Here is a 20,586-nt window from a genome sequence, read left to right as displayed (position 1 = left end):
GCACCCCTGAATTTTTACAGCACACAAGACAGGGCCAGTGTACATTGATTTTCACTGCATCCTAGAATTATTACAGCATACAAGACTAGGCCAGTGTACATTGGTTTTCACTGCACCTTAGAATTATTACAGTGTAACCCGGTGTAAACCATGGCTTATAAACCTTTATTTAACACTGTAAATGTATTGCCAATATGTGTGGTATAGTTATATGCGGTAAACAATGGAGTATGAGACTTCAAAGAGGCATAAGGTGAGGAGAGGTGTGGCTCCTGGATATGTGTCATGCGCAGGGACAATGACAGTTGGGGAGCCGTGAGTCCCGGCAGGAGACAGTTGGGGTCAGTTGGACAGCTTGAGGCGGGTGACAGAGAAAAGAAAGGAGACAGTCAGTCGCAGGGAAAGGAAGTGGATAGCCTCAGACAAGGAGCGGTGTGGACCCCGGTGACTGGAGAGCTGGGGAGAGCAGAGCTGAGGAAAGCCCAAGCTGTCTGATCAGCAGGAGGAGAAGACACAGGCGATCCACAAAGTGCTGCGGTGGTGATTGATACCCGGTGCGGTGTTCGCTGTACCCAGGCAGAGCAGAAGCATCACGAAGGGGGCCACCCAGAGGAGGTGATCGCAGCCAGGAGTGACAGCGAGAGGCACAGCCCGAACGCAGTGTGAGGAACTTAGTAGTGAACTCTCACAGCAGCACTACGGAGAAGTATGACTGTCACTCACCCCATCATCCCTCTGTAAACGCCCCATTCCACAGCCACCCAGGCATCCATTATACAGTGAGACATTTAGTGCCTGTAGCGGCCTAGGCATCCATTAAACAGTGAGACATTTAGTGTCGGTAGACGCCCTGGCATCCATTACACAGTGTGACACTTAGTGCCTGTAGCAATACAGAAAGGCATTTACCAGTTTATAGGGATTAGAAAGTACCCTGATAGTGTAGCTGCCCAAAACTGAGTTTAACTGCCCAGGGCGTGGAAACTGCAGCACTCCAGGTTGTGTGAGTGGATACTGAACCAACCAGTCCGTCAGGATAAGGAGACAGCATTTCTAGCCCATTTGCCAGCTATCCACCTGTAATATGGCATGTGACCAATAGTGCTGATATCTCACCCCTTTTGGAAGGGTTCATCGTATGAGTAACTCATTATGGCCACAATTGACTCATAAAGGTGAGAAATCAGGTGTTATATATGGTCATTCAGCCCAAAGCATATTATCTGTGAAGGAACCCCTGATGCATCCTTATTCGGACCTCGAAAGCTAATTCATATGGAAATACAAATAGCCCCCTAGAATAGGAGGTTTCCTTGCTCGGAGTCCTTTATCCTCGCTTTTGGCTGACTACACCGGGCCCCAACTGTGCACCAACGCAATAGTCAGGTATACCGGCACGGAACTACATAGCGATCACCCGCTCCTAAAGCGCTTACAACTATTAATCGAGTGATCCCAATAGATTGAGGTACCTAGGTGAATGTGAACATACACTAAGTTCACCTTATCAAGTTTTTTACCGGTTCTAAATTTTTTGTCATGCATGCAAGGGTAAATTGTATACTACACTGAAGTCTTTAATATAAGTACGTATCCGAGTTACATATTGTATATGCAAATGTTTGTAGCAAGTCAGTACAAGTACCATATCCGACAGGGATTGTGTATGATGCTCATTATTGTTCAATAAATACTTACCGTTTATGGGATTGAGGTTGATGGCATTTGAATGGTCCGAGTCTGAAAGACAAAGAAGACAGAAGGCATAAGGTAATAAATACACAAGTCAGAAAAGCACCCATAGAATATCTGTATACCTACCTTTACTGGCTTTCCCAAGCAAGCCAATCATATATATATATATATATATATATAAAACGCTTGGGTGGAGGCACGCCTTGTTAATTCTACAGTAACCCGAGTTGGCCAAGTCACAGTGAGTAAGGAGGGGTTACACAGCATACAAAACAGGGCCAGTGTACATTTATTTTCACTGCAACCCTTGACTTTTTACAGCATACAGGGCCAGTGTACATTTATTTTCACTGCACCCCTGAATTTTTACAGCATACAAGACAGGGCCAGTGTACTGTACATTGATTTTACTGCACCCCTGAATTTTTACAGCATACAGGGCCAGTGTAATATTATTTTAACAGCAGCACCTCTATATTTTTACAGCATACAGGACCAGTGTGATTTTAATTTTTAACAACTGCACCCCTGAATATTTACAGCATACAGGGCCAGTGTAATCTTGTTTTAACAGCAGCACCCCTATATTTTACAGCATACAGGAGCAGTGTGCTGTTAATTTTTAACAACGGCAACCCTGAATTTTTACAGCATACAGGGCCAGTGTAATGTTATTTTAACAGCAGCACCCCTATAGTTTACAGCATACACGAGGACAACTACACCCATGTACAGCTGCAGCACCCGTAACAGCACATGAAACACCAGTGACAGCTCAGACAGCACCCGTAACACCACACAGGTACACCACAGTGACTGCAGCAGCACCCCTACAAAGCACACACTAACCCCACCCAACGCCACCACCCACAGAGAGAAAGAGGTCTGTCTCCTTCACTCTCCAAGTCTGTAGTGAAAATGGCGGCGATGCGCGGCTGTTTAAATGGAATCCAAATCCTGCAAAAATCTGATAGCGGAATGATGACATTTTGCCTTGTTCTGGTTTCCGAGTCTGGCGGGAAGTTCCAAGCCGGGCTCGATCCCGGGCTCGGGACGGGATGTTCGTGGGGGTTTGGTTCTCTGTGAACCGAACCCGCTCATCTCTAATTTTAAGACAGAGCAGAGAACACCACATGTCTCCAAATCAGAGGGAAATGGTTACATTGATTGTAAATAGAAAAAAAAAATACTTCTGTGGTACCATTTATTTTGGATGTTTATACCTGATGTGATCTTGCTAATGGATCAGGATATAACATACATGTACATGTCTCCTTTATAATTTACCTCTAATCTTTGTAGTTAGCCTGCCAATTACACAAAAGATATAACTAGTCTTCTGGATCAATTAATTTATGATTTCTGACTTGAGCTGGCCAAACATTACACAGTTATCGTTTCAACTAGCCAATTAGATTAAATTATACCCATCATATAAGGCGGCCATTTTGTATGCTGGACTAATTAATGGAAATATAACAAATACATTCACTAGAAGCTAGTAACATTACAGAGGCATGAGGCACAAACTAAATGGAGGTTGGGAAGCCTCAAAGTGCATGTCTCCAATGTGTGTGGGTGTTGGGAACAAACTGATGGCTCCAGTTAACATTCAGTAATATTTCATCTTTCACATCTTTCATCTAGGAGCAAGGCAATGTCAAAGCAAGTAGTGATCTTCCCACTATGGGAGTCCATATTCTTACTATCAGCATGTATAAAAGTCATACGTGTCTTCCAAGGACAGTTGCACCTAAACTTTGTTCACTTTTTTTCTGGGCCATTGTCTTTAGGATTCAGGGGAAAATGGGAAGACTAATGGTCTAATGATGTCTTCATGAGGGGGAGATGTATCAAGCCTTGGAGAGAAATAAAGTGGAGTGAGAAATAGTACTAACCATTTGGCTTCTAACTAATTTTACAGGTTGTTATAGAAAAATTCTAGATAGGAGTGGATTGGTTGGTATTTTATCTCTGTCCACCTTATTTCTCTCCATGGTGTGATTCATCTCCCCCTCCTGAAGAGATCATAAGGCCATTATTTATTGAGCTTTCTTCTAAAAACCCCTTATTTTATGGGTCTGTTTGATAATTGCAATAGGGGTGATGATTTGCCATTAAAACCTAAAAGGCAACACAATGATACTCAGGTGCCTCAGCTATACTGGCCGAGAGTGATAAGAGTTAACTCTCTGCCACACAAGGCCATCCAGTGGGGATCTGGGAAAATATCTCTCGGTTGTGTTATCACCGGAGAAAGGGCTCATCTAGCTGTAATAAATACACCCCTTAGTGATGTGAGTCAAACTTTGGCCTGGCAACAAATGGTTTTGATTGCAGGCAGGTGGTTATTAATTCATTCCCCGCTGCCGAGATACGCAGAGATAAAAAATATAAAGCAGAATTAATAACTGAGTCTGGGGTATCGAGAACAGGGGCTGTTTTAACACCACCCAGAGTTTGGGTCCAACATTGGAGTCAGGAGGTATGCTTCTGCAGCAGCTGAGCAGGCACCCATGTTGGAAAGTTGACAAGCCGATTAAAGAACATAAAAAACCTGTGTACCGACCAGGTACTGCTAGCAAGGGGGCAAGAAAAATGACAAATGAGCGCGGATTTTAGAATATTTATAAGATTAGTGTTAGTATTGGACCCCATAAGTAAGGGTATATGTAATAGATCTAGCCAAAGTGGTTATAGCAAAACAAAGTCCTGAATAAGATCATGAAAATCCTGCTACATTCAAGGGTAAAAATGGCAAACACAAAAAAAAGCAATGTGCTTCATATATTTTATGCCAAATGTAACCCCCCAGGAATAAACCTGGAGAATGTTCATGCTCAAAGGTTCCAAAACGGGACTCCTCTGCCTCTCAAAGAACTCGATGAGAACTGTCGATTCACACGTGAATTCTCAGTTAGTACCAACCTCCATTACCACCTTGCCCGGGGAGTCACACAAATTCCACTAACACAGTATGTTAGGTGATATACGGTATTTGCAGAATAATAGCTATTAGTTTCAGCTTCAGGGCCTGATTAAGGGTTATAGCCGCCCTAGACTCATATTCAGCTAAAAATCTGTAATAATGTGTCAAAATTTACCACATATTCAATTATTGTTTGCTGATACAATTGTAATTTTTTGTTTTATTCTATAAAAATATAAACTATTGACAATAATACGAAATGACACTTGGCTTTTTAAATGGGCCGCGGGAGTCTTTGTCACTCATTTTTGTTGTTATTGAAATCCCTGAAGAGATAGAATAAGGGAGATATAAACTACTATTATTATTCTTATTAATATTCTTCCTCTGCCCCCTGAAATTTAAGACGCAGCACAAACCTTCCTCTTTCCTGGACCTGGTCCAGGGCCCCTGGAGCTCCTCTTCTTTATTTTATATTTAGTATCTTATTTAGGTCTTGACAGCAGGCAGCCGGCAGCATAAGCGATGCTGTTAGCTGCAGGTGCAGTCTGTGTGCTAAGCCTGATCTCGTGAGATTTGGTAATCTCACGAGACCAAGCTGAGAGTAAGTACCGCACTAGGGCAGCTAACAGCATTGGATTTGCTGTTAGCTGCCGGCATATCTTAGCCTGGGTGTTAGTGACAGAAGGGGAGGCCCCGATGAAAAGCTTAGGGTAGATAAGCAGCGATGGCAGAAATGAGCCATCGCCGCTCAGAGGTAAAAATAAGAAAAGAAAAAAAGAAAGTTAATTAATCTATTGTGCCAGCGATGCACCCCTTCCCCCACCCCTAGGACCCAGCTCTCCAGGCTGCAGCCTGATCATCAGGCCCTGTTCAGCTTTGTAGACTGAGAGTGACTTTGTACCGGCATCCCAACATTGAAAATCCAGAAGTCGTAAGTATTTTTGCACCACCACCTCCTCGTCCACTCCCCAACCCTAACAATCTGGAGGCAGGCTTGGACTGGCCCATAGGGGTACAGGGGAAACCACTGGTGGGCCCCACTGCCTGGGGGCCCACCTCCTGCTCTAAGGATCAGGTTCCAGACTGTGCACTTGAATTATACGTTTTACATATGTTACCTTATACTGGATTATGGTGTATTTTTTACAGTGAGTTGCTGTTATTAATCTGTTATTAATCTGGAACATTATCATGCATGCAGCAGCTTAATTTACTGTATATATTTATGAAGGGGCATAGACGTTGCACTCCCTAATGGTTAGTCAAACCAATGAGGTGGCAGGCCACACACCCTCTGCAGACTGACCACACCCCTAAACATGGGCCCCTACCACTGCATTCCCAAGGTGGGCCCTACATGCCCGAGTCCGACACTGTCTGGAGGTGTCGGCTAGGGCTAAGCCTCAGGGGATCTAGGACAAACCCCTCTCCAGTACCTAACTCTAACCCACCCAGAGGCCCTAACCCTAACAGTTTCCCTGATACTTGCTGTACCTTCGGGATGTCGGCTTTTGGCTTCCGGTACCGGTCTCCCCAGTGGTGTCACATGACTGCCTGCATACCATCCATCGGGATGCTGAATGCATCCCCCAGTCCAACAATATGGTAACTTCACAGTGATTATTTCCAAAGCCAAAAAATAGCACAAACACCCTCAGCTTATGCAAAGCCAGAAACTAAGGAGATCGTGTACACGATTGTGTATTATGCTTTACATTGTGCTCTGAGGCAGAGCAAACAGAATACATGAAATTAAAGATATAATATATAATATAATTCTGAATAATAAAAAAAAAGAGTTGTTTTTTTCAGGTTATTTTGTTCATTAACAATATTACCCAGAGCACCTTAAAATTAAGCAGAAGTGCGACATCAATTTTCGGCAGCTTGACACTCTCAATAAATCCATCTTATCCCCTCACAGCAGAAGCATCATCTAATTCACTTACCAGTGAGATAGTGATAACATAATTACCAGTGATTTCCTAATTGTTACAGAAGCAGCATCCCCGTTTTTCAAGCTTTCTGAGATACATGAATTGGGGCAGATTACATCCAGTAAGCAAGCATTGCCATATCTTGTTGGTGTCTATGTAACACATCAAACACCTCTAGCTCTTACAGATGTAACCATGCTCATCTTTGCTGCGATGCTGCTTGCTGCATCATGGCATGCTTCATGGTGTGCCAGGCTGCGACTTCGGAGGCGGTGATCGCTTCACCAATTCCTTTAGAAATTAATGGAGCAATCACTAGCTGCAAATAATCACAGCCTGGCATACCATGCAGCAAGCCATGTTGCAGCATGCTGCATCGCAGCAAAGATGCGCACGGTTACATCTCTATATCAAAGCTGGTATTAATTGGCACAAGTATTGTTACCTGTGGGCACCAGCCTTCGTGGCAAAAACAGGTGAATCCGACAAAAATACTGCATACCAAAGAGCAATATAAAGAGGAAATCAAAATATAAATGTACAGTAATGATTCATTTATGTAGTGCTTAGGAATAGTAAAGAATAATAGTCTATTTTTGGTTCCACCCTGTAGAACTTGGCATCTACTCATTTCATACAATTATAACCAACGAGACTGTAATGTTCCATTTCCAGGGCATCATGTGACGTTCCGATGACTCCATAATTTAATACATGCAACGGTTCAATTGGTTAAGATCAAGCAACAGATAAAAACCCAATTTAGCTCAGTTTGACATAACGATCTTATTAGTGTTCCGCATTATGGTATATGAAATCTCATTAGCCACACTAAGAGCTAATGTAAAACATATCATTAATTCTTCAGGCAGTTACAAATAAAACTCATTTAACTGACTATGATTTAACCCCGACCACATGGCAGGGAATGGCAATTTAATACTACTCAGCACCTCATAGAGTATAAAGAACTGCAAGTAATTAGAGGGCATGCACACTATCTCAACATTCAGGGTGTTAAAATAAAAGAATTAAACAAGAAAAAGAAAAGAGCTTGTTGGAAGAACACTGTTGAAAGAAAAATCCACGGAATGAACTTGCGGAGCTGTGAGTTTAGTAAGAAGGTGGAGGTGGCAGATCTCAATATTGCATGCAGCACTGTACTAAGACTTGGAGAGATATAAAGTAGAGAGGAATAAAGAACAAACCAAGCAGCTTCTAAGTAGAGATGTGCACCGGACCAATTTTGGTTCTAGTTTTTTTGTCCGTTTTTGGTTTTGGATTCTGTTTTGGATTTCAACTGTGACTGGTTTGATTTTGGATTTGTTCCACAAATTGACACAAAAAAGTTAAAATCACATAATGTGGGCCTTGTTTTGTTCCTACAGTATTATTAACCTCAATAATATTAATTTCCACTCATTTCCAGTCAATTTCGACTACCTCGCAGCTCACAATATTGTTTTCATGCGCTTTAGGCCAAAGGAAGCAGTTGGATGGTTACTAAGTGACAGAGCAGCGGCACAAACACATGGCAGTTTATAGCACAGCTATGAAACATTGCGCCACAGCTGTGGCAGAAATGAAAAGTGGTGCAAGATGGAATTGTCCTTGGGCTCTCCTAGCTACTCTTATGTTGGATATTAAAAAGGACATGTACACTTTTGTGGCTGAAGTGTTTAGTTTGTTTGGGCCCCAACAAAACAATTTTTTGGAACTATCTCTGATCACTGATGAGGAGGGTGTAAATTACATTATAATTCTGTAAAATAAATTTAATGAACTCACTGCAAATAACGTAACATGGAGGAGGTGCCTATATGGCCCTACCTATACTAACGTTGGCCTCACAAATGTAGCAGATGCCTTCACAAATGTTGACAGGATATGGGTAAAAATAATTCCACACCGAAGAGGTGGATATTATGCCCAGCCCCAGGCATCATAATGGCTTTCTTTTTATCAAGGTCAAGAACTGCAGCAACTGGTAGCTGACTTATGGTACACAATCAAAGACATCAACATCCTCTTCCTCTGTGTCACTTCCACACAAGCATCCTCAATTTCTATTATGTCTTCATTACCATCTTTACTTGTATTACTCCCCACATGTGCAGATAGTGTAGAAATGGTGGAAGGAGACTCTCTTCAGGGATGTGTGATATTTCTGAACACACAGTTTGTTCTACTGCCTTAGTGATTTTAATTTTTTTGACATCGATAGTATATAGGTGCTGCTCCTGCTCTTCTCTAAACTGATTGATACCCATTGTGTTAACTGGCAGCTCAGCTCACACTTAATATAGACTATATGGAAAAGGGGCCTGGACTGCACACCCTAGCTTATTATAATGGGATGTGCTACCTTGCTGGGACTAAGTACTGTAATACTACAACATAGGAACAAAGGGTGCAGGTGCACCATACACCATTCAAATTATTATAACCATAATATAATATTTGAGGTTCTTGGCATATATTGGCCAGTATATGAGCCTGCCAACCTGCTTCACGGTGACCTCATCGGACAGGTCCCTAACACTATAGGGGTTCACCTCCGGGACGCAGAGCACCCCCAGACCACCCCAGCCAAACCACCCCAGGGCATTACATAGAAAAAAGGATAGGAGTGAAAGATCAGTGTTAAGCAAATGAAAGAGGCTGCTGAATGTAAAAGAAAAGAAGAGGACAGCAGTAAAGTGTTAGAAAGTGAAGTTTAGCTGAGCAGTGTTAGAAGTGTAAAAAATATGTGAAAAAAGCTACATAAAAATAAAACAAACACAATGTGATATAAGTGTTAAAAGTCAATGTAAGGTGGTGATGCCCCAAGGTGGCCCAGCCAGAGCAATATAGGGAGCTCCATGCCCCAAAAGCTCACCCCCAAACTGACTTTGTATATAATTAAAAGGATCATACCTATGTCTTTTGTGCAGTCAGAATGTGCTGGTTCCCTGTTTAAAAGCCTTAGAGGCCGTGGGTGGGGTGCTAATCCAGAGATGAGGGCTGTCCCAATCCCTCAGGTGTGTATACACACACATAATATAGACTATATGGAAACGGGGCCTGGACTGCACACCCTATCTTATTATAATGGGATGTGCTACTTTGCTGGGACTAAGTACTGTAATACTACAACATAGGAACAAAGGGTGCAGGTGCACCATACACCATTATTTAAAATTATTATAACCATAATATAATATTTGAGGTTCTTGGCATATAGTGGCCAGTATATGACATTGTGTTTGTTTTATATTTATGTAGCTTTTTTTCACATATTTTTTACACTTCTAACACTGCTCAGCTAAACTTCACTTTCTAACACTTTACTGCTGTCCTCTTCTTTTCTTTTACATTCAGCAGCCTCTTTCATTTGCTTAACACTGATCTTTCACTCCTATCCTTTTTTCTGTGTGATGCCCTGGGGTGGTTTGGCTGGGGTGGTCTAGGGGTGCTCTGCGTCCCGGAGGTGAACCCCTATAGTGTTAGGGACCTGTCCGATGAGGTCACTGTGAAGCAGGTGGGCAGGCTCATATACTGGCCAATATATGCCAAGAACCTCAAATATTATATTATGGTTATAATAATTTGAATGGTGTATGGTGCACCTGCACCCTTTGTTCCTATGTTGTAGTATTACAGTACTTAGTCCCAGCAAGGTAGCACATCCCATTATAATAAACTAGGGTGTGCAGTCCAGGCCCCGTTTCCATATAGTCTATATTATGTGTGTGTATACACACCTGAGGGATTGGGACAGCCCTCATCTCTGGATTAGCACCCCACCCACTGCCTCTCAGGCTTTTAAACAGGGAACCAGCACATTCTGACTGCACAAAAGACATAGGTATGATCCTTTTAATTATATACAAAGTCAGTTTGGGGGTGAGCTTTTGGGGCGTGGAGCTCCCTATATTGCTCTGGCTGGGCCACCTTGGGGCATCACCACCTTACATTGACTTTTAACACTTATATCACATTGTGTTTGTTTTATATTTATGTAGCTTTTTTCACATATTTTTTACACTTCTAACACTGCTCAGCTAAACTTCACTTTCTAACACTTTACTGCTGTCCTCTTCTTTTCTTTTACATTCAGCAGCCTCTTTCATTTGCTTAACACTGATCTTTCACTCCTATCCTTTTTTCTGTGTGATGCCCTGGGGTGGTTTGGCTGGGGTTGTCTGGGGGTGCTCTGCGTCCCGGAGGTGAACCCCTATAGTGTTAGGGACCTGTCCGATGAGGTCACCGTGAAGCAGGTGGGCAGGCTCATATACTGGCCAATATATGCCAAGAACCTCAAATATTATATTATGGTTATAATAATTTGAATGGTGTATGGTGCACCTGCACCCTTTGTTCCTATGTTGTAGTATTTCAGCTCACACTGTGTGGAGTCAGAATGCCTTTCCATGCGCACACTGGGGTACATTGTACTGGGGTGCAGAACAGTACAAGCAAATTATACAATATCATTTTTTATTCTTTCTTTTTAAACTGACAGCTCGGCTCACACTGCATGGAGTCAAACTCCTTTTAAGCATGCTCACTGGGGTACTGCAGCATATTGGGTTGCAGTGCACAATGTAAACAAATATAAAATAAAATTATTATTTCACTTGTTTTGTTATTTTTTTGGCTAACAAATATGGAGTCATGCTGTGAACACAGTGGCCGGGCCTGTGCAGCATTACTTTTATGGAATTAGAATAAGGGGACTGGACACAGCTTGTGGATGGAGAGCTCAGAACAGCCACTTAGATGGACACAGTGACAGCAGCACAGTCCCTTTGATGGACACAGTGAGAGCAATACAGCCCTAAGATGGACACAGTGACAGCAGCACAGCCCCTTACATGGACACAGTGACAGCAGCAAAGCAGAGCAGGGCGCAGCATACAGCATCATGACTGGAGTTAAACGGCATCAAGTCCCGGCCGCGGCTTCCTTATACGGAATCCAAAACCCGCCAGAATCCGACGCCAAGTAGATGACCTTCGGCCTCAATCTAGAATCCGAGTCTGGCAGGAACACCCATGCCGTGGCTCGAGTACATTTGGATTACATAAATTCGGAGGGGTTCAGATTCTCATGCCTACTTCTAACTGCCATGTTACAGGCTGTGTTTGAAAAAGGATGGGAGCTGATTGGTTGGTAGTTTCTCTCTCTCTCTCTCTCCTCTTTATCTCTCCCCCAGCTTTGATAATTCTCCCCATTTAGATCTGTTTTTTTTTGGTGGCAGACTTGCTAGGTAATTTGATAAGGATAGAATGTTTTTAAATTTGACATAAGACCCACAAATAGTGTTATTTCTATAGTCTCTTTTTTTTCCATGATGTAACAATTTTATTTTAATGTTGATTGTTCTCACTCACGCGTTGTCCACCTCTATTACAACAGTCTGCTCTACTTTATCTTAATGATATCTACTTTCTTCTGATCACAAATACCCTTCATGTGTCTTTGCTGTGATTTTCCCTTTCATACATTTGCGGCCACTCCTCAACAGCCATAGTGTTTCATTGCCTAGGAGATACCAATAAAACTGAAATGGAAAATATATATTGTTTGTCACTGGATTGTCAAGTATAAAATGCTACAAAATATAAGCTCCTTTTCCTTATAGCCACAGGTACTGTGCAAACTCAGAGCATTCGGAATAAATAAGTTCCCTAGGAATTCAAAGTATCCTTTTAGAAAATATTTTTGCAAATGTGTAAGTGATGGTAAAATTTTCATGAAGTTCTTTGCAAAGAAAAAATGCTGTTTTCTGCAAATTACAAATAAGACCTTGTGCTAAAATGCTTGGAAAAAATGTCAAGCATAAAACTTGTACTTAAGAAAATAATAAAAGCAAAGATAGTTTAGATAGCGGCATACACTACAAAGTATGCATAAACAATTGATCTCTTTCAAGGTCAATCTACTAGGAGGATGGACTTAACTCTGACCAGGGGCGACAAAGGGAGCTGGGCTTGCTGGTTAGCTGGGCTTGACAGGATGTTGTAACCATTCCCTCAAGATGGCAATTCCATGCATCCCAGCACTTAGAGGGGAGAATTCAATTAGCCACGATACATTACCATGGCTAATTAATCCTCCTTGGGTTATTCAATTGTCCCTAAATGCTAGCATTATCAGGGATTTTTTTCACCTACCCTCAGGCAGGCAAAATGAAATCCCTGATGAATGAAAGTTTTTTCACGGCCATGATTGCGAAAAACACATTGCTCAAGAATTGTGAGGGAAAAAAACGTACTGCAATTGTATTGCCCGATAAAACCATCAGGCAAATAATCGTGCTAAAACCCTATTTTTTGGGGGGGCCGAAAACTTATCGGGCACAATTGATTTCTACCCATAGTGTCTTCAAATGGAATTAAACAGAGAGTGTACAAGTCCCCACTTTGCCAGTCCATGAGGCCTGCCCGTGCTCTTGGCAGCCCTGACTCCATGCCAGTGTACACATTTGTTTGAATACATATGTAGAAGTCAAGGACAAACATCATGAGGAAGCCTCCAAAATAGGGATAAATAAAGCAAGATAGCAAACGAATAGTGGTACCTTATGATGCATGTAGCCATCGCAAGTTAACCATTGCAGTGCCCTAGAAATTCACTCATGTGCTATGGAGCTATAATGCGGACACCAAGTCCTATTGTCTGCAGATGAAAGGACCTAATTAAACATGACTTTAGAAAAATGTGCTAAGTAAAACACCTGAGGGTAGATGGCAGGGGTGCCACACAGGTAGCACAGGTTCCTACATTGCTGACTACATATTAGAATCAGCTCTATTTAAAGGTAAGACCTGGATAAATGTGTTAGCATTAGAGATGTTAACGATCCATCTAATGAAGTCACCTGGTCGCTTTGGATGGGCCCACATATTTGGCCAAATATGTGCTAAGAACTTAATTTATACTCCATGCTAATTGTATGAGTTTATCAAAATTATTTTGACTATCACTGTTCTTAGTGCTTAGAGTGTGCATCAGCATTTTTCTTTTTCCTGTATGGTACTAGAAGCCTCAGCAGGGTAGCACCTCTAATTATGTTTAGAAATAGGGTGTGCACTCCAGTCCTCCCCTTTTTACATCTTGGTTGATGCCAGATTCAAGTTGTCCACTCAAATTATGTTGGGACACGCAAGGAGAGATCCGTGCTTAAATTGTAAATTATTTGACTAGATTGCTTAGAAATTAAGCAAAGATCTCTCCGATGGTAGGGTGCCAGCGACAGCGATGCGCGGTCCCATGCGTTGCTATCACCAACTCTAGATTTGGCATGCATGCATGCCAAATCTAGTGAGATCGCTCATTTCACCGCTGGGTGAAATGAGCGTCATCCCCCCCTCACTAAGCACACATCGCGCTGGGTGCTGAGCAGGGGGAGAGATGTGTGCTGAGCGGTCTGTGCTAGATCACTCAGCACACATCTCCCTGTGTGTATGGGGCTTAGGTCTTGTTTGACGATAAAGGTTAAAGCCATTCTGAGTATTTGTGGGACCCTAAAGAGGTGTAATAACTTATATGCTATGTTGAAATCAAATAATTAACCCTATGGTTAGTCAGTCGAATCTGGAACATTGATGTTTGCCCACAATCAGTTTCTATGGCCATACCTACTCCAGAAAGGTAAGGTGCACCACCAGTGGTACTATGCCAAAAGCAGAGCCCTTAAAGGCAACTCTGAAAGTAGTGCAACAAATAGCTAAAAAGCCCATGATGGTCTCATATAAATGCTAATATTACTTATAAACATGATTTGGGGAAAATGGGTGAACAAAGCATGTGATGTATCAATGATGCACCAGAGCAAATGATGGAATTCCTGCTAGAAAGTTTATAAACTATCTGCAATTACTAGAAATGTTGGTAATGCCACATGTGGTTCCTTAGACACAGATCAGATGGCATCTGACAGTAGGTTACACTAGAGGTTTTAAAACTGCAATGTGATTGGTTGTAATGAATGACCTCTTTGTGCACCACATTATTTTAAAAATGCCCTTAAGGGGCAATCTATTTATGAGCAACATATCGATAAGCATCATTGGCCTAAAAACAATAAAAATCAAGCTACATTCTTCTGTATAAAGTGCAGGTTCTGTCTAGATCCTTTGTGTATTTCAGTTTTTTAGAACTACTTAAAGCCTAACATTTTAATACTGTCTATATTTTTCCAAGAACCGAATGGTTAGTAATGATATGAAGCCATATATATTGGCAGTTCCAATGGCAAACTTAAATCTATAATTATTGCTGTCACTAACTAATATCCAGTTGTTTTATTGGCCCCACAAAATGTGACAGCAGGCACCCTGAGGCTAGGAGCCGAACACAAGTGGCCACTGTGCCCAGCCCTTTTCCTATTAGTCCTTCTCTCTCTAATCACACATTTAGTACCAATATACAATGATTGTGCTAAATCTCCTGTGCTGCATTTTATAATCTAACTTTCCTTAAAAAAATAATCCTGTTTCTGTAAATGAATGTCTGTCACTAATAGTCATAGTACAACTACTTTATAGAGTAATTGTATTATGTTAGTCCTGACAACCTGTTTGTAAAAGAGAGATAACAAATAGGATGGAAAAACTCATTAATATCCATTGTGGGTTAATGCACCTTAGGGTCTGGGGCTTTAATATGTCATTGCCATTAATGCAATTTGCTGCCTGCAGAAACTGATTCATTTAACATGTCACTGCCAATAATGATAAACATACGAGATTTATTTCAGAACTTTTTTTTTCTTTTTTTTTTACATGCAGTAAATACATGTAAGCTATCATTTGTACTGCACGAGATACATTACAAGTCAGGGCTCAAAAAGTCCAAAATATTTGTAGAAAATAATGATGGCAGACAGAGGGGCAGATTTATTAAGCCTGGTGAAGTGATAAAGTGGAAGGTGATAACGCACCAGCCAGTCAGCTCCTAACTGTCATTTTTCAAACCCAGCCTGTGACATGGTAGTTAGGAGCCAATTGGCTGGTGCTTTATCACAGTGCTATTTATCACTTCACCAGGCTTAATAAAATCTACCCCAGAATTTCAAATCTGTTGGTTCATTAATTCATTCGTAACTATGGCATCAGCTAAGGAAATACAGGAGACAATGGAAGATGGACAATGTAGAACAAAGAAAATCAGGTGGCGCCACTAATAGCACAACTCATACAAATAGTAAAAACAAAACTTGTATATGAATTTAATATAGATATAAAATAGGAAATAAATGGACAATAAAAAGACAAATATTTCCTGTATATATAGCAGACTTCAAACAACTAGATAGGTATCATAGATACATACTAGCAATTTTGTAAAAGAGCACTCAATAAAAATAGTAACTGTTGCTACACATATAAAATGTCACAAAGTATCCAGTAGGTAAGAATGGTAATTCTTACCATACATTTATGCTGCTTTAAGATAGCATACCCGGGTCGGACCTGGCTTTTAAACCACCCACGAAAGTTACGTCTAGGGGAATGATTCAGACCTGATCGTAGATGTGCTAAATTTAGCACATCTGCAATCAGCTTCCCTGACATGTGGGGGGACGCCCGGCACAGGGCTAGTCTGCCCCGCATGTCAAAGCCGACCACAAGCACAAGTACAAAAGCATCGCACAGCGGGGATGCTTTTTTACAAAAAGAGTAGCTCCCAGCAAGCGCAGCTCATGCGCGCTGGCAGGGAGCTACTGGTCGCAGCCCGGGTCACAGCTGCTGCATGTAACGTCACACAGCCGCCGCGGCCTGCCCCCCCAATGGTCCGGCCACGCCTGCATTGCCCGGACCGCGCCCACTAAATGGCGGCTAAATGCCGCTGGCCCGCCCAGCGACCACCTCTGCCTGTCAATCAGGCAGAGGCAATCGCAGGGCTAAGACAGCTTTCGGCTGTCTGCCATGTACCGGCGCACTGCGGCGCAGTTCAGGTCTGATCGCTGCTGTGCGAAAATGCACAGCAGCAATCAGGTCTGAATTAGCCCCTATGGCTCTAATTCTGAAAACTGGTGGAGAACAGCAGAGGCATATTACTGTTGATGGGCATAGTCCTGGGTAATACTATTGATGATCAACGTATTGCTGGCACACTAATGGCATTACTTCTGATGCACATAGTACGGAATATAATTCATGTTGCTCTTATTATTAGTATGTATGCTGATTGTATGTTGTTAATAGTTGGCACACTCATGTCATATCAACGCGTTGGGTATATGTTGCTGGCAGCCGGGATCCATACCGACACCGGGATCCCGGCCACCAGAATGCCGGCAGGGGGACAAGTACAGGTTCTTCAGAACGTTCTTGGATCGTTTTTGTAATCGACTTTTAAAAAGGATCTTCACCTAAAGAGCTCACACCCATAAGGGTGAGGTGATAACCTAACATCGCATCCTTCGAAATTGGACAGGTCGAATTGTTACCATCTATGTGAACTAGTATCAACTATATGTATCAAGTTTTATAAAATTATGTTTTAGCAACCTCTGTTTTTATATAAGGAATAAATCTTTCGGGTATCTAATCTGATATCAGTTTCCTGAATATTTTATTATATTGTGTAACATTGAGTGACCATTTGCAAAAAGGTATACTACGTATTAAGAATGTACTAGCACACCTGAGGTATATATTTTTGTCCATTGTCCAACTTGCTTGGTTTGGTTTTGACGTTAGTGCTGCCAAAAGGGAATCTCTTTTATATATATATATATATATATATATATATATATATATATTTTATTATATTATTCTAATAATGACACCTGCTCACCCCTTATATATATATTCAATGTTCCCCCAGCTCATAAATATTGTATGAGTCCCCCCATCCCTTAAATATTTAATGACCCCCCCATGACATATTTAATAATATATTTAACACCTTATAAAATATAGGTAATGGTTCTCTCCCCACCACCTCCTCAGTTACTTATTCACTGATCTCTGCAACGGTGAGAGTCAGGCAGCTTCAGACTCTGTCCAGCAGCGGTAGCATCTAGTTTCTCTTCATCAAGAGAACCTTTCCCATAATTCCCTGGGTCCACGTCTCCATCCAGCAGCCTCACAGTCCTAGTCCTTGTTGCCTTCTTGGAGGATGAGACGTCATGATGTCTCATTCCCCAGTGTCAGTTGAACAGCGCTGTCTAGTACTCACACTGGCGCTGCAGACAGAGGGGAGAGCATGTGGGCACAGATTCTATTGCAGCCACCGTTGGGGATGATTCAACTTCTCTCCAGGCTCCGCTGTGGGCAGCAGCTCTCCTCCATGGGCCCCCTCCCCTTAATCCGGCAGTTGTTAGGGGATGAGTTTGTAGAGTCTTAGCTGATGCTAGGCAGATTTAGTACCTCTCTGATCTGCTTCAACCTCTCACCCTCCATATTTCTCTGTTGTGTATGTGAATTTACTGCATTGGGTCAGCTCACTCAAATGAAAACCACAAGCTAAAAGAATGTGGAATAATACCAGGGGGATTCCCTTAAAATAGGCTTTTTTTGAGAAGTCACTGTGCTGTTCCTGTAGTCACAGCATAATACATAAAACAGAGTGTTTGTTTAAAAAAAAAAGTTGGCTTAAACCAGCCAACCATGTGTAAGGAACAAGTCATCAATGTCTAATCTTATACAAGTCACCCTGGTCCTGAATGATAGTTCTAACATTGGGTTGTAGAGAATGATATAGAAACTTGCTTTGCTATTTACTAAGCATTGGAACCAATGAGCAATTTGCTTTTATCTTCTAGTGTAAGTTAAACAAAATAAATTAATTCATACTTGCATACTGTTTAGGTCACACTGCTGGAGGAGACACTGCTGTTCACCTTCGGGGGTGGGCTGTCATATCACAAGGCCCCACCCCTATCATGTTAAAATGCAACGATTTGCAGAGCTACATGGAAGGGATAGGGCTAAAATTATGTGTATTCTCATCATCTAACCCCTTCCCGTCCATAAGGAGCCACAATACCCAGTATAATCTCTTCATCCTGTCCACTTCATTAGGGAGTGGGCTGCGATCCAGGAGATCCGGCCACTCTACCAGGGGTGCGGAGGACCACCCAAAAATTCGGGAGTCTCCCACAAATTCCGGGAGAATAGACTAGTATGAATTATCTGATTGGCTACTTTAGTTATAGGCCAGAATAACACATTTATGCTGATAGTAATCCCATAGAAACAAGCGCTTGTCCACACAGGTGTCAGAAAGCACTTTTATTTTAAACAGATAGAGTACAGTTTATTGTAGTTAAACAGCTACAGAATAAGTGCAAAAACTGCTTTCACCTATTTCTGCATTCACCTCTCCTGTGATGGTTGTATCACACCTGAACGAGACTCTAGAACTAGCCCTTGATGAAGTGGCTCCAGCTACCCATCACACTCCACGTAGGCCTAGATGTCAACCATTGCACTCTAAATTAACAAGACAACTACAAAAACTGACACGTAAACTTGAACATCAGTGGCGTAAATCTTGTATTTCAAGTGACTTCCTCACATATAAGACTGTCTACCACTCTTATAGAAATGCCCTGTACACTGCCAAACAAACATATTTCCAAACTCTTATCTCTGCTCAAGCCTCTAACCCCAAACAACTCTTTAATACATTTAAATCACTTCTGAATCCTCCCTCACCTACCCCACCAGCCACTATCAAGGCACAAGATCTTGCTTCCTACTTCAAGGAGAAGATGAGATCCGAGATGAAATGGTATGCTCTTCGGCAGCCAGTGACCTGCTCAGTTCTTTACCCTCTGGCACTCTCTCTTCATTTGATCCCACAAACAAAGATGAAGTATCATCTCTCTTCTCATCCTGCTTCTCTACTACCCTCACAAATAAGTAAAGCTCTGTCTCTGGTGCTCATCCCTGCCTTAACTAACATCTGTAGTCTCTCTCCCTCTACTGGTATTTTTCCTTCACTCTTCAAGCATGCAGTGATTACTCCAATTTTGAAAAAAATAAATACCGACCCTAACTCTCTCTCAAACTACCGCCCTATCTCCCAGCTCCCTTGTCTCTCTAAGCTACTTGAGAGACTTGCCTACACTCAACTCACACACTTTTTTAACTCACACAATTTATTGGACCCACTTCAGTCAGGCTTCCGTTCCCAACACTCCACAGAGACAGCACTGAGTAAAGTGGTTAATGATTTGGTCACTACGAAGTCTAAAGGCCATTATTCACTACTTATTCTTCTAGATCTATCTGCTGCCTTTGACACTGTTGACCACTCTCTTCTCATACAAACACTACAATCCCTAGGTCTTGAAGACACAGCCCTTTCTTGGTTCCTATCCTATTTATCTAATCGCTCCTTCAGTGTTCGCTTCTCTGAATCTACCTCCTCTTTGCTACCTCTCTCAGTTGGAGAACCGCAAGGCTCAGTCTTCGGTCCTCTGCTTTTCTCTATCTATACCTCATCTTTTGGTAAACTAATCAGCTCTTTTGGATTTCAGTATTATCTGTATGCAGATGATACTCATATCTACCTATCCTCCTCTGATTTCTCCCTATCTGTACTGGGCCGTGACACTGAATGCCTTTCTGCCATTTCATCTTGGATGACATCTCGCCACCTCAAACTTAATATTTCAAATACAGAGTTAATTATATTTCCACCGGCCAATAGTAGGTAACAACCTGATATCTCTATTACTGTTGAAAACTCGACAATCTACCCTACCCCACAAGCTCGCTGCCTAGGTGTCATCCTTGACTCTGATCTGTCCTTTGTTCCCCACATTCAATCTGTCTCAAGATCATGTTACATGCATCTAAAAAATATATCCAAAAAAATACGACCATACCTTACACAAGACAATGCTAAAATCCTAATCCATGCTCTCATTATCTCCCACATTGATTATTGCAATAGTCTCCTAACTGGTCTTCCCAAAACGAGACTCTTACTACTACAATCCATTCTGAATGCAGCTGCGAGGCTTATCTTTCTCGCTAGATGTTCATCGTCTGCAGATACACTCTGTCAGACCCT

General features: G+C 41.9%; 1 long non-coding RNA gene across 1 annotated transcript in view; it reads right to left on the bottom strand.

The window, feature by feature from the left end:
* Window positions 1-20,586, bottom strand: part of LOC134935070 (uncharacterized) — a 158,775-nt gene that overhangs the window by 44,504 nt on the left and 93,685 nt on the right. Inside the window, exon 2 of the long non-coding RNA XR_010179875.1 lies at window positions 1,699-1,740. This is a non-coding gene — a long non-coding RNA (uncharacterized LOC134935070). The remainder of the gene's footprint in view (window positions 1-1,698; window positions 1,741-20,586) is intronic.

This window comes from Pseudophryne corroboree, chromosome 6 (genome assembly GCF_028390025.1).
Source record: "Pseudophryne corroboree isolate aPseCor3 chromosome 6, aPseCor3.hap2, whole genome shotgun sequence".
In the NCBI taxonomy this organism is placed as follows: Eukaryota; Metazoa; Chordata; class Amphibia; order Anura; family Myobatrachidae; genus Pseudophryne; species Pseudophryne corroboree.
The sequence above is the reverse complement of the archived record's forward strand: the minus strand, read 5'-3'. Positions and strand labels throughout refer to the sequence as shown.